Here is a 15,454-nt window from a genome sequence, read left to right on the forward strand (position 1 = left end):
TTTGGGGAGAAAGTTTCTGCCCACTAGATCAAGCAGTTTATAAAAATTGCTAACTAAAGTGGCACCCCTTAGAGGTACTGTGATCTGAAAAATTACAGTTGCGTTATGTTTATGCCTTATAGTATTTACTATTGTATGCTGATAATAAATTGCATTACTTTTTTTAATTGGTCATGTTTTATTCTGTGATGGGATGGCTGGGTTGGACTGATGATGATTCACCAGATTGTGATGATGGTTGATGATGAAGGGAGGGGTGTCTGAAATTGGGCCAAACTTGATAGGGTCACATATGAACATCTTCTTCTAAAGTGACTATTATTAAAGCCTGTGTATATAGCATGCCAGGTATAAAGGTCACGACCTTGAGATCGTTTGTTCCTTTGCCCAGTGTCAGCACTCAACACTTTGTGTTTGAGTGTGTTTCCTCTGCCAAAAGGAATTAAAAAGGGAGATTATTTTACCTGAAGGCTAAACAAACCCTTAAAAAAAAAGTGAGTCACGAGACTTTGGCTAAAACAAACAAATCTGACAAGAAGGTGATCTTACTTTTGGCAACTCATCTGTCAAAACATTACTTAAAAGAAATGACTCCAAGTAACTGAATTCTTCCACTGACTAATTGTAGTTATTCAGTATTTTAATGGGAATCTTTGTAGCTAGCATTTGTTCTGAAGGAAAACTTAGTAACAGTTTTTTTAAATGCGTTTTTTTTTTAAATATTGTGCACTGTTAAAATCCTTTCCTTATTGTATGAGTCACTGTGACAGAGATCGTATGACTCTTGGTGTTAGATCTCCCTCTCGACCTGTGAGGGCACGGTGTAAGAGGAACAGAGTACCCTTAATTAAATGGCACGACAATTTATTCCGTAGGGTAGGTGGAAGTCGGTCATTTAGGAAGGGGGCAGAGCTACGGCACCCAAGCTCATTGACCCGGACGGTAAGCGGCGTGGCATCCGAGGACTGGAGGAGCGGATGCGCTCGTTAACCTCGGGGTCATGAGCGAGGGTATAAATAGGGGGCATGGCTTGAGTGATCTGTTCCTTTGTAGATGGTTAAATTACATAGCCGAGAAGGAGCCTGTATTGTGGAAACTAACCGTGAGTGTGTCTTGTCTGTGTCTTAACACTGTTTTGTGTTATTTTCTCACTAAAAGAATACTGAGCACGATCCGGAGCTGCAGCCGCAGGGCAGCGAAAACCTGGACCTCAGCACTCACTTTTCCACTGCAGGAACTGTCTTTGTTTGCACCACTAACACCAAAATCACGCACTGTCTAAATTGTGTCTGTGTTTTGTGTTTTATGTGGGTGACGAAACGGGACTTTTGGGTTACGGGTCAAACCCGTTGGATTATAAAACGGAGTGATACACGCCGCTGTACCACTTCCTACAGTGTTATTATTTGCAGGTTTGTCTTAAGGCTCTGGACATTTTCTGAATAAAATAAACACCCTTGCACCTGTACCAAACGTTGTTTGTGTAATTACTCTGCACTGCACTCACCTGCACGTATTCACCACTCTGCCACAGTCACCCACTTTTAAAAAGACACAGTCAATTCAGTTTCATATTTTTAAAACGAAGATTTCTAGAAGGTCGTTTTTGGGGAACATGCTAAACTTATTTGAGTAAAAATGAGTCAGAGGTTCAATGTTGTTAAGTTAAAACAGCTTCGTACCATTGACGCTCCCCATGAGCACCTCAGCTCAGAACCATTTAAGACCACAGTAAAAAAAATAAATAATAATAAATAAATACAAATGAAAAAAATCTGAAATTCCTGCCTTCAGAAACTGAGCTAAAACGCAGATACATTTCTGGAATGTTGATTATTAGGAACAGACCTGAAGTCATGTTGTCTATTTCTGAATCTGACACTGACACACTATTCCCATGATAGGAAGGTTTTTTTTTTTGTTTTTTTTTTAAGAGGCCCTTTTTATTCGCTCACCCCATATGTATCAGCTTAGACCTTCTGGTTGACAAACAAACAACACACTGTGTTTTGGCTGCCTGTTATGCTCCATGACTGTGAAATGCTGCTGGAGACAACAAGAATCCAAATCAGGCGATCTCAGTAAAGGCTTTTCGTTTTGATCAGGCATTCGGCTGAGATGCTAGGTTTGTGAGCTGTATATATAAATTATATTCATACCCTGGCTTATAGAACCCTGTTAAAGATAAACAGATTTTCAAAACATTTAAAGCTGTTCGGTTTACAAAACTAGGCCCAAAACAACAAAGTAATATCAATCTCTCAAAGGGGAACTTGGTTAGCGACACAAATGATCTTAACTGTTGTTTTGATTTACTTTGCTGTTTCAGTGATCACAGCTCCATTTTAAACCCATAAGTTTAAAGCTCCCCTGTGGCCTCAATTGAGCTTTTAGAATTATGTCTAACCTCCAAGTATATCTGGAACTGCAGAGTGTAACCAATAAACTGTCACCCAGCAACACTCTTCTTACATCCAATAGTGTTGCTGAAGCAAATTTATTGGTTACACAGATGTACTTGGAGGGTAGACGAGATTCAAAGATCACTATTGAGGCCACAGGGGTTCTTTAAACTTCATAAAAAGTCACAGGATGTGATGACTGAAAAAGACAATGATACAAAGTGAACCTAAACAACAGGAAAATTACATTAGTAAATGCGCTGAAAATACAGTATGGCCCATCGATTTGTTGTTCCTGTTGAAATTTGTCATATTTTCAAGATCTATTTCGCAAGATTCACATAAGAAAGTGTGTGTGGATTTTGTGAAACACAATATACCAGTGGACCCCTCAAGTTGACCTTTTTATACTGTAGCTCTTCTGTGATTGATTTCTGAGACTGTGGAGTGGTTTCATGGTGCAGATGGAAGCATGGCACCCCTGCTGAAGCCTGTGTCTGAGGAACTAGATTAATAAAAGACTAGAAAGGCAGCTGCTGAAACTCAAGCTCTCCCTCATTCTCACCTTGCGCCCTTGTGTTAATAAGCACCAGGTACCTAGTATAAGCAGTGCACCCCCGGAGAGCGATTTTTTCATTCAAAGATAAATCACCCTTGTCTGATGCTCTTCTCCCACTGGGAAAACTATTAAATTTTTTTCCTATGCAAAAAACGGTCATCACTTTTTTTTTTTTCCAACCATCAAAACTGGAGAAAAGGAGAGAGAAAAACTCCGGGAAAATACGGCACGGCTCTCCACGATTTCAATGAATCATGTTGTCTCATAGAAGGGAAGAAGGCATTATGGTACCGCACCATGACTTGAGTAGCTGAGTGGTTAGATAAAGTGCTGGGCTGCAGTGTGGAAGGCAGAAGGATTTAGTAGCTCAGTAGTTAGAGAATGTGTTGGGCAGCATTGTGGAATGCAGCAGGATTGAGTAACTCAGTGGTTAGAGAAAGTGCTGGACTGCAGTGTGGAAAGCAGCAGGTTTGAGTAGCTCAGTAGTTAGAGCAAGTGCTGCCATATGGAAGGTAGTGGGTTTGAGTAGTTCAGTGGTTACAGAAAGTACTGGGCTGCAGTGTGGAAGGTAGTGGGTTTAGTAGCTCAGTGGTTAGAGAAAGTGCTGGGCTGCAATGTGGAAGGTAGTGGGTTTGAGTAGCTCAGTTGTTAGAGAAAGTGCTGGGCTGCAGTGTGGAAGGAAGTGGCTTTGAGCACTAGATAGAGGCTGAAGTGCTTCATAAAGAACAGTGAGCCTGAGTCCATTCCTTCAAATTGGTTCACAGATTTTGTAAAAGATTATCTCTGTCACTGAAATGAAAAGTTAAACACAACAGCTGTTCAAAGGCCATAAAAAAAACAATCTTCGGAAACGCTGAAAGTCTGAATTAATGGAATTGACCTAACAGGCTCCTCCATCTACACTTACTGGATTTGAATGAAATTGGTTAGTCTGTAGACAAAATAAGGACTGCCTTCTTAAATTGTTACTTTTCATAAACATGCCAAAATATTATTTAGGACTCAACCAAGCATGAAATTGATATGGGATTGTTAACTGTGTGTGTGAGTTTGTTCATTCATAGCAGTGCTCATGTGTGTTGACAGAAGAGCTCTTTAAAAAGTATTGCACATGTCAGTTAAATGAGAGTGAAGAGTTGCAGGATTCAGTCCCAGGAGCTCCAGCAGAGCAGTCTCCTCCTTACCCCAATACTCTTTCCCTGGATGCCAAATCCAAGCAATGGCAACGCAGTGGATTTGAAACTAACAGCACACAGTGCTCCTGATACAGCAGCTCAGAGCTGTCTAACCTATTGCCTGAAAGAGCCATATCGATGACCTGGAGTTCTCAAAGAGCGATGCAAACTAAACAAAAAATAACAAATGAAAAAGGGATTGTTTAACCAGACCACACACATGTTTAAACACCACACCACCATTTTGACGTCCAAAAAAACTCATTGTTCAGGATTCATATATGACTCTAGAGGCATTGGTAGTAGCACGTTGACAGGTACTGATGGTACTGTAATGGACTACTAGTGTTTGTAGTGTGGTCAAACCATTGAGATACAATTGGTTTGTCAAAATGTGAAAATGATATCCCTTGCGTACAGTAGAATATGTGCTCATTTGAGATGTCAGTTTTGCACTGGTTTCCTTGCACGCTTATCTGGTCATTTTGCCACCATATACATTTCAAGCTTTGTTTCAATATTCAAATATCAGTTCCAGCTTTATGAGAAAGACTACAGGCATATGACACCCGAGAGATGGACTGAAAATGTAACTCTGGCAACCAGACTTTCTTGAGTCGGCAGAGAGTCGCACGACAAGAGACTAGAAAGTGATGGTTGCACGACTGCAGTATAAACCAGCCTTAACAGGAGGGTTGTGAATCTGATAACTGGATTGCAGTCAAAAGCTTGCTTTTTATAAACAAGGGGAGATTCTGTGCGTGAAAACCCCAGAGCACCCTATAGTATAAGGAACTGAGCTACATTGTTCCTGAAAAGAAATGGCTAGCATTTCAGTGAAAGTACACGGTAGGTTAAAGAAATAAGCGTCTGCGTTCAGATTTCAAGCCCTGGCAAACGGTTCTGCTCAAATGTCAAGCATGCCTAGCTCTTTGCGTGACTATGCAAGAGTGGGAGGGGGATGGGTTATGTCAGGATAAAATCATTCATTAGAACAGATACGGTAGCATGCTTTTAGCTATTTGCTTGATTATGTGTGCATGAATTACTCCAAATACGCACACACACGCACACACAAGTGATTGTGCAGTTTGAATCCCAGTTCAATTCCGAATGTCATTTTTTTTTTTTTAACTTTTCTACATTCTTTGAATACATTTTGAATATGAAGTAAATTACACTGTACACGTACAACTGCATAACCACCAAGGGAAATCTGTATTTGAAATTCTAAACAATTAACACTTGACTTAAGTTTAAAGATTTCTAAAATATTAATATCAATTCTCACTACATTCTCACTACACTGCCGGTGTCTCTCATTCTCAGCATCTGCGCGCCTGATTGATGGAGACACTTTGTGAGCCTGAAAAACTGTACTTGGCACCAACATGCAAGGATTTCCCAAGCTCTCCAATAAAGCAAGCTGGCTCTTTCAACAGGGGCGGCAGTAGCAGCTTCTCAGCTTATGTGTGTCAAGTTGGGCTGCTGACAAACTTCTGCTTCTTTTCTTAACTCTACCTAAACTGAGACTGATGTAAATTTAATAGAGAGAGCCCTCCATACTGGGGTATTAGAGTCAGCAAATTCAATACAGACAGGAACTCAGGCAAATTTAATAGAACTTAGCACTAGGATGAGTAAGGCAGCAAATTCAATCTGGAAAACGCAGTTCTAGGATCAGTGTAGTCATTCCAACACAGACGACACAAATAGGGTGTTACAATATAAACACTGGAGTTCTCCCAGCCAATTTAATACAGGAGACTGGCACAGCAATACATTACTCAGTATTAGAACCATCTATCCACAGATCAGTATACATTATACAGGATGCAGATCAGTCCCAGAGATTCTGTGGTAAGCCTATTCATGGTAACACAACTCAACTGAACATGGTTTGGCAGGTGCGCTATATTCCAAGCACGGTCTGGGTAAGGTTAAGCTTATGTAAAACACGGCTCGTTACTATAGGTGACGGTCATCATTGAAGAAAACTAAAACGTATAACAGCAGAGCAACGGATTGGTGTCAGAAAATCTAGCTATCACCACATCTTTTACCAGGATGGGTCAATGGTCAATAATATGTAGGTCATGTGATTGTAATAATTACTGTGCCATATTTAATGTTATTGACTTAATGCCTTGACAAATGCTTCTGAATTTGGTTTCAAATTGGGTCACAGTGAAAACAGTTTGAATGCCCACATCTCATACCCACTAGCCAGCCTGGTATATGGAACTGCTACCCTAAATTATTAAACTGGGAATTTGAAAATGGAATTTTAGTGAGATGGAGACGTCTGCCCACAGACAAAACTATAATAAAGTAATGTAGAACATGCAGAGGGATGGATTTAGTGCAGAGCAGTGAGGTACTAACAGCACTGGAGACTGAAACTGGCTGTCTGTTTGCCACCACAGGGCAGCCAAAGACCAGCTATACTGTATCAAGCACAGCCATATCACTATGGATAAGAAATTGTGAATGTTGTAGGCTGGTTAAAATATCCATGAAAATATATTTAAATAAATAAGTATAACTACATTTTGTACAACCAACTTTTAACCTGTTATTTTATATATATATATATAATTGCTACTTTCAAAAACGAAAGCCTGAACAAACCTGTATAGTTTTATTAGTTGTGATTATCGTTTTCATTATGTTTGTCACAGCTCTCCAAACCTTTAATTTAAACTCACTCGATTCCTCCTCTCCACCTCTTTCTTTTCATGGCTGTTTATGAGCTCATATATCCTGACTGAATAGTGTAATTATTTATTCAAACAAGCCCCGCAGGGCACCTCGGGGAGGTAATTACAACCTTTCCCCACCCATGGTTTTTCTCCCAACACTTGGCCCCCTGACAGCCCAGTCCTAAGAAGAATGCAGATGTCTAACTGCATAGCTCCCTGCATTGCCATTTCTGCCTTGCCCATAACCGGGTTACACAACCATTTTTCATGGAAATGTAAACAGGCGTTATGCTCTGGTGCTAAACATACATTTTCCCTGAAAAGCAAAGAGCTGTTTATGTTACAGACCTAAAACGCTAAACGTTAATTTATGGACTTTTGGAAAATACTACTGGTCTGCCGCCCTAAATAAACTCTTCATTACCAGCAAAGTCAACACAATGGATTTGGAGTAAATGTTGTGCTGTTACAGTAGCACGCTGGATTACCAGTGTTTTTCCATCGGTACGTCAAACTGCTGTACCATTCTACCACCAGCTCAAGCCACTGTACCATTATAAATCTGCGATCTCGTATTACAGTAGCACTAAAACAATTAAAATTAGACACATATTTATATTATTATTGCACAAAAGAAATTAATAAAAAATGACAGCTTTCAGTATCATAAAGTAGATCACCATGACCTACATCAATGGTACTGTAAAAAATGTAAGGTGTACATTACTTGATTGTTCTCACTCACCCCAGTTGTATAAATACTTATCTACTGTCGATATGTGTAAAACTCTAAAGTGTTAAATACAGATGCCTGCACTTTATACTATGCGTGTGGGTGTTCCGAGGAACATTTATTTTTCAGGTGCCACAATAACAGCTCTGAAAAGCTTTGAAATCAGATCTCCCCACAGCAACAGGAATGTTTAATCCGTTAAACAAAGAATGGTTAATTACGCATGGGATAAACAGAAAACACAATGGGTCTCGAGGGGAACGCAAAACATAATCCATTTGGGAGTAAAGACATCAAAAACTTGGACTTCATCCTTCAGTATTCATGTTTTCCTTCACTCGTTGATTATTTTAGCGTTACTCATTTAGACCAGTTCAGTTTATGCTTTATATTGCCATCACCCAGAAATATTCATCCCCAGCGTGTGATAATAAGCATTCACAACAACAGCTTCAAAAAGTCTTTCTATATGATGAATTTCATTATTACAAATTCACCTAATGGACCATAGAATCGTTCCTTCAGTGGAAATCAAGTTGTTTGCACTCTAAATAACCCTGCTGTGAGTTGTAACACACACCAAACTGGCGTGCCAGTCCCTTCTTTCTGAAGGAGACTTTATGAACACCCAATCAAGCCTCCCAGTTTATTGCTTTCTGGTCTCTGGTTTCCATTCAAAGCTTTGGTAGACTGTTTAATATCCTGCACTTTTAAAAAACACACATATAATGATCATAGCCCCCTCTCATTAACCTGCCAAAACCGAAAGGTCTACAACTCATTATATATCCTGTAAGAGCTATTTAAACAATGGATAAATCCTGCACTAAAATGTTTTTTTTTTTTTGTTTTAATCCTAGCACTTATTTTGTACTTGTCTTGGATTTCCAATCTCCAAGGGTGCCATCTTTCTTCAATTACTTTTCCTCCCCACAATCGCTGTGAGAAACCATATTGGAGAATCCTCCCTTAATCCATTTGATAAGATTGCAGAATATTTCCAATTTGGTTTGAAACTACTGAATGTTAACCTCAGGAAGGTGTAGCGGAGGGAGGCTGTTACGAGAGTGTAAGAACCTCTCTTTCTCTGCTCCACCAACACAGTGCAGAGGGAGATTGTGAAGAGAGTGTAAGAGCCTCTCTTTCTCTGCTCCACCAACACAGTGCAGAGGGAGATTGTGCAGAGAATGTAAACACTTAAGTGATTATTACAATTAGGGTAACAGTTCACAGACTTAGCAAGAACTGCCAGTCAGAATTCACACCCTTTCATCTACACCGCTGTAACACTGGCATTGATTTTACACTAATTTGCACAGGTAGTTATGTAATAAACTATGTAAATACACATATAATTGTATAATTAACGCTACTTAAAAAACAAAGCGTTTCTATAAATTTCCTACCGGCTGCAAGAAAGCTTGGTTGTGTGTAATTCCCTATAATTTACTTTCAACACAGTTTGTTGTAAAATGTTCAGAGCCCCATTATGCACATTACCGATACTTATAATAATAAAGAACCCCTTAGAGGCAATGCTGTGATCTGCTCAAAGTTAGAAAAATACCATTGCCATTTAAAAGATCTGGGCAGTAGCCCTATCTTTTTTTTAGCTTGTTTGAAACAGATGCCATGTTGTTTATTCATGTGGCTGTACTTACTGATCCCAGGTGTACCATAGCCCGTCCTTCGGATGAGACATAAAACCGAGGTCCTATTGTAAGTGACTGTGCAGCAGTTGTTGATGCATAGCTCACCCCCTAGTCTCTGTAAGTTGCTTTGAATAAAAGTGTCTGCTAAATGACTAATTATTAATAATAATAATAATAATAATAATAATAATAATAATAATAATAATAATAATATAAAGGCAACACTTATACACCCGGTTTTACAAACCCCAATTAGTACTAATCTTGCATGACCTAATTCAGGTAAGGAAGTCGATGACTTGTGTAAATCAAGATCTATGAAACCAGTCGATAGACACTTCGTGAAGAAGACAAATGGGTTTGCTAGTGCTTCCTTCAGTGATTATTACACTATCCAAAGCTTTTCTTACTTGATGAAATTTCTTATAAATGTTGCCTATGGATGATGAGACCCACAGCCTTATGCCTGGTACACTGTTTTCTGTGAAAATGCAGTTATTTCTTTGGTTTTAGATAATGGACGAGTAAAACGGCAAGTAAGCCGACATTGTAAAATTCATAAAATACAATCTGGAGCTTTAACATGTTTTACAAAAAAAAAAAAAAAAAAAATCAATGATTTATAATAGAACTGGAACGTCTGTTTTGGATGTCAGATCAGCACAGATGGCTTTTGGGACCAGCTGCCTTCTCCCTTCCTACCTCGGCAATCTTCCCTTCACCCCGCAGGGGTACAAAAATAGGATACGCAATATTTCAGAATTTCTTCAGACCTCCTGCCGTAATTGAATCCTTGTGACTTCTTTCTGTAGTCCCTCGGCTACTCCAAGCTCCCAAAAAAATTAAACTATAAATGAATTTTTCAGCAGCATCGAGGGACTTTAGATGAGTTAAGCGACTCCATCACTCGCCCGTCACACCAGGGATGAAAATCAAATTAGCAAGAAAGAATTTCAGGGCTAATTCTGAGCAATGTCGTGTATCCTTGGACTGCCAACTAATCTGAACAAAAGATCTCTCTTATGGGGGGGGTTGACGCGATAGGCCCGTTTTATTCTGGTTACACCTGGGTTGTATTTTGATCTTGTCAATGCAGTACTGGTGCTACAATGGCAATCATTTTGTATGAAGAGGAATTGGTAGCGCAAGGTCTACAATTAAATCTAAGATACACAGGTAGTGCCATTGTACCATATCAGTGCCAGACAGTGTGCTCCACCTCGTTTCCATTGATGGCAATGCTGCATTCTGCTAATGCTTCTGCTAGGGTTTCTTCTGGGTAACAGACATCTCCCAGTCGTGTTTTCCAAGAGCCCATAAATTAATGTTTAATGTTTTAGACTTGTAACATAAACAGAGGGAAAAAATGGAGCATCACACTAAAATTAGTCAGAATGTTACAAACCATGAAAAATGGTTGTGCAACCCATCTGTGGGCACGGCTATATACACAGTGTACAATTTCTGCCCCCTCTGGTATGTTAACTTTGTAGTCTGCTCATAGTCCTGCTAAAGGATACCATTATAATGCTTGTTATTAACCTGGAGAGTAGTTTAAAGCAAGCTTGATTATTGAGACCTTTTCAGGAGGTACAGCAATAAAAAAGGACAAGTGGATTCTTCTCACCAATGGTTAAGGTGGGGCAGCAGCTGACTGACTTGGCTTTCAGGCTTGAGTCTCATTCTGGATCCAGTGGACAATAGTCCACATATCCAAACCACAACACAATTGCCAGTCTCTGCCTGAGAGAGGCCCAGGACTGAGGGGTGCATTCTCACAAACTTTCTTCAATTCCTGTTGGATGAAGGTAAAGCATGTGTTCATGCATTATACGAGGTGTTGCTGTTAGAAAAAGGTCTGCCTTCAAATACCCTAAGCAGACTCCCCTGTCAGAGACCCTGTAAACACAAGCACTTCAGTCAAGAAATAAACTCTTGTACATATTTCCTGAGCAGGTGGGGTATGGAGGGGATGGGAGAACTGGATTCCTTTATTCTCACTTCGGTTTACTTAAGCCTGCCAAGGAAGCTACGTTACACTCCCTGTGGATCCACTTATACCTTTGGTAAATGAGCACAGACAAGGCCTGGTTTTTATCCAATGGCCTTTTTCCCCCCTTCACCAGAAATAATAACTTGATGCATGTCCACAATTTTATGTGTATAAATGTGAGGTAAAACTATTGGAAACTCAAAATGACAAGCTTTTCAGTATCATATACATTACTGTAGCACTGAGCATGAATCTCGGCAACTTGGCAATTTAAACTTCCATAAGAATAACAGCAGATGTTGGAATGTACAGATATGGCCAAAAAGTTTTGCATCACCTAGAATTTTAGGATTGAGACCTAATTTAAAAACAAAAACTATATGAACATAATTTATCTTTAACTATATAACATATTTTATTTAACATCATGTAATAGAAAAAAAAACCCTACATATTGCAAAAGTCTACTGGAAGCCATAACAGTATTTCATGTTAGATTTCGAAAATGTCACATTTTTCAGTTTGTCAGTTTTTCATTATGGAAAACTACAAAGCGGTATGTAATTCAATATGTTAACGTACCATTATTCAACAGGTATCATTTGATTTTATGAAGCAAAAATAGTTAATTCTATAGGGTGATGCAAAAGATTTGACCATAGCTGTATAGTTCATGTGTCTACGCAAGTCTTGGTTCTCTATTGAGGACATCTCCCCCTCTTCATCAATTTTCTATAACCCAAAGTTTTGACGTTATAGACTGTAAAAGAACCTGAATCCCTCTTTTACCACTTTACTCTGTTTGCTAGATTGCTGCAGGCAATAAATAAGGAACAACCTGGTCTTTATGCAATGCATTTGGGTCTGACAGAGCTGGAGCATATCACTGAAGTGTATACAAGGCCTTTCACTCTATCAGTGATTGAGCACAGCAAATTGGAGACAGGTGCCGCCACTAACAATGAAAGCAGCCCACCTTGGGTACACAACGCGATGAGGGGAGTGGTTTACTAATTCCAGAGCACACAGTACACACTGCAGTGTTCAGGTACAGAGGAGTAAAATCTCTCAGGCATTCAGAGACATCAGAGACTGCTGACAGCTGAGTTTAGGAGCTGTCGCCCACAGGAGCTTGTTAGCTAAAGTGCAAGAGTCATAAAAACAGACCCATTTTCACTTATATGTCAACAAGAACAAATATTAGTTACAAGAAAAATGCATGCCTTATCTCAGACTCAAACCAAGTTTCAGGACCACTCTAGCGTCAATACACACTATCGGCTGGGCTGTTTCTTTGACAAACAAGCTTGTTTTACGAAAGAAGTTGTTAATAAGAGGGCTGTCAGTCCTTGTGCTTTTCAGACGAAAGGGCAGACTGAGTGCCCAATACTGCCAGTCTCTTACCTTTCACAGCCACTAAATTCATCCCTCAACCTGCTTACTTTCCCTTAATATTTCACAGCCTCTTAATCAGAATATTCCAGAGCTGCAGCAGCCCAGTGGTCAGTTAATTGGCATTCGTTTTGTAAAGGAAAATAAATCACTGACATCCAATAACAGTAAAATAGACCCTGCAGCGACCTTTAACTGTGCTGTACCGTTACTCAGTACTCAAAATACACCTTTCAAATGCTGCACATAATCTGACCCCCCCCCCCCCGCCCCCAAAGATGCACCCCAAAATAAGCATTGTTTAAAACAAGTGGTGTCAAATTGTATCAATTAGGGGCACTGTTGGATAAAAATATTATTTAGCATGTTTTTCTCTGATTTGCCAGTGTGATTTTTTTTAATGTCTGGTTTTGATTTATACATAATTAGGAAAATAGGATATTAACAAATCTGATCTATGAATCTTGGTAATACATCATTTTGATTTACAAACTGTGAGTGTAGATTTTGTAATTTGTAAATCCGTAATACAACTGTCTTTCTTGATTTTTAAATCAGAGCTGTGGATTTTTTGAATACAGAAATCAGAATCAGAGAACAACATGCTAAACAATATTTTTACAATGGAGCCCACAATCAATAGCAAAGCTCAGTCACAAGTCGAAGACGATTTAAAAGATGAAAAAGCTCTGTGCCCTGTTTTGAAGTGAATGCAAAAGCACATTTTCTGAAAGGAATAACACAATTGCAATATGAAACACTCAATAGTGCAAGACACTGAAAAAGACTTTTAGTCAAAATGTTTGTCAATTAATTGATCTTTTAGTATTTCTAAATATATAACATGCAAGGAACTTTGTTGCAGGAAGGAGCAATTCAATCACGGTTAGGAGTTTTGTCTTGCTAGTGTTATACGGTTCAAATTACTTAATTTCGCAGAGAAAATTTGCCCTAAGGCCTTTACATGTTTTACATCTTAGAACAAAAATAGAACAATTCCTCTGATCTTGCAGAATAGACTGTGGTCCTTGCTTTCATAGGCCATTAAACAGCAGACAGTTGGCAATGCCATGGCTCCCAGGGAACACTGATATGGGTAGATGACATGACACCATTCCCTGGGAGAGTCCCAATGTAATTAGATCTAATATTTATAATAGTAGTAATGAAAGATGGAATATTGGGGAATGCGTGCAAACAGCGTGATTCATATTAAGAGGGGAAATATAAAACCAGCCTGGCCCGAAGGCACGTCTGTCTTATCTTTCTATCTAAAAAAGAAAAAACAAAATGTTCACTGTCGTTTGTATACTATGAATAAAGATATTAAAAACAATGTGCTCCTGTGTCCCCCTGGTCAACCCTATAAAAGTTTACCACAGTAGTTTAGCATTTCATTTTTGCAGTTATTTACCAGTTTACCCTGGTTTGCCATGTTTATTAATATGCTTAACCATGCCTTGGTATTCGTTACAGGCTCATCTATGCTTTACCATGATTTCACTGTGCTTTATTACACTTTGCTTTTACTCTGGTAAACTTTTATAAGGAAAGATCTGCAACTCAACACAAACAGGATTCGAACCCTGTTTACTTGACTCCCTCTGGAGTCCAAGCAGCAGTGCTTTTACTAGAGACTCTTGGGACCCACTTGACTCTCAGGCATTTGACCCTTCTAAAAGTATTTAAAAAAAACTCCCCTGTTGCTTTCAGATACCCTGTCTGATATTTTAAGATTATTTCAAATAATGTAATCATTTCATTGGAAATGATATTTATTTTGAAAAGTGGTAGCATGCTATTTAATGTCAGAAAATGTCTGTAGATTACATTACAAAAAAAAAAAAATCTAATCACACAAAACGTTTTTGTGGAACTCCATTTTCCAGTAAATGTGTCACCTGGTACAGTATGCCCTATCATCACTCTATTCCCCTTACTCAGTGAATCTGATAACGGTCGCACTTCTGCTAATCTCTACTGCGAGGCTGAAGCTAGGCAGACAGTTACTATGTATTTTATTGCAAAATGAACTCTGTGGTATTAAATTACAGTATAATTTCTTTTGCAATGCAGCTTGCCTCAACTTGAGTGTTCAAGTCCAAGCGTAAAAAAAAAAAAATACATTGCCTGTTCTATACCTGTGGACAGACAGAAAGCAGGATTCAGTCAGCAGTGCAGTCAGCAGTCTTTCTAATTTCACAGGCTTAAACCCGTTCCTGTACCTGGCCCAGCAGACAAACAAACAGCAGGCAGGCAGGCAGGCAAGACTGGCGCTTAGCTGTCCCCAGTACTGCAATTCTTTCCTTTGCAAACCTCGATTTTAAGCCGCTGTGCCTGATTCCTTAAGAAAATCCTCCTGAATTCCTAATGGATTTTTCAATTAGTTAGAATGAGTGTGTGTGTGTGTGTGTGTGTGTTTGTGTCCTCTGTTTATAGTAATGTCCTCTTGAGAATTCACTGTTGGGGAATATCTGTACTGGTATCATAACAGTCACTGGGAGAGAAAGCAAGCAGAAATAAGTCCCATTCATTTCTATTGGCAGAAGACCAAGTTCAACCTGGTTTCAATTGGGTGAGGATTGAGGCTTTCTGGCACACAAACTCTCAAACTCCCTTCTCTGCTGGTGGAGGTGAATGAGTGCCCAATGCAAAGGACGTGATTAACATTCACATCTCAACATCACTGGAGCACATTGACCAGACACCTGCTGAACGTGGGGTCTACTTGACTCCTGTTTAAAAGATTGCATTTTTTTGAACATCTGCATCTAATGGTCATATAAATGTTGTATATATTTAAGATGCCAGTTACGGTTGCTTTAAAAATGTTGTCACTATAACAG

At 39.2% G+C, this 15,454-nt stretch overlaps 1 protein-coding gene across 8 annotated transcripts in view; it reads right to left on the reverse strand.

Annotated features, from left to right (window-relative positions):
* Nucleotides 1–15,454, reverse strand: part of LOC117432285 (ephrin type-B receptor 2-like) — a 116,022-nt gene that overhangs the window by 65,955 nt on the left and 34,613 nt on the right. The window lies entirely within an intron of this gene.

Source organism: Acipenser ruthenus, chromosome 27, assembly GCF_902713425.1.
Source record: "Acipenser ruthenus chromosome 27, fAciRut3.2 maternal haplotype, whole genome shotgun sequence".
NCBI classification, from domain to species: domain Eukaryota; kingdom Metazoa; phylum Chordata; class Actinopteri; order Acipenseriformes; family Acipenseridae; genus Acipenser; species Acipenser ruthenus.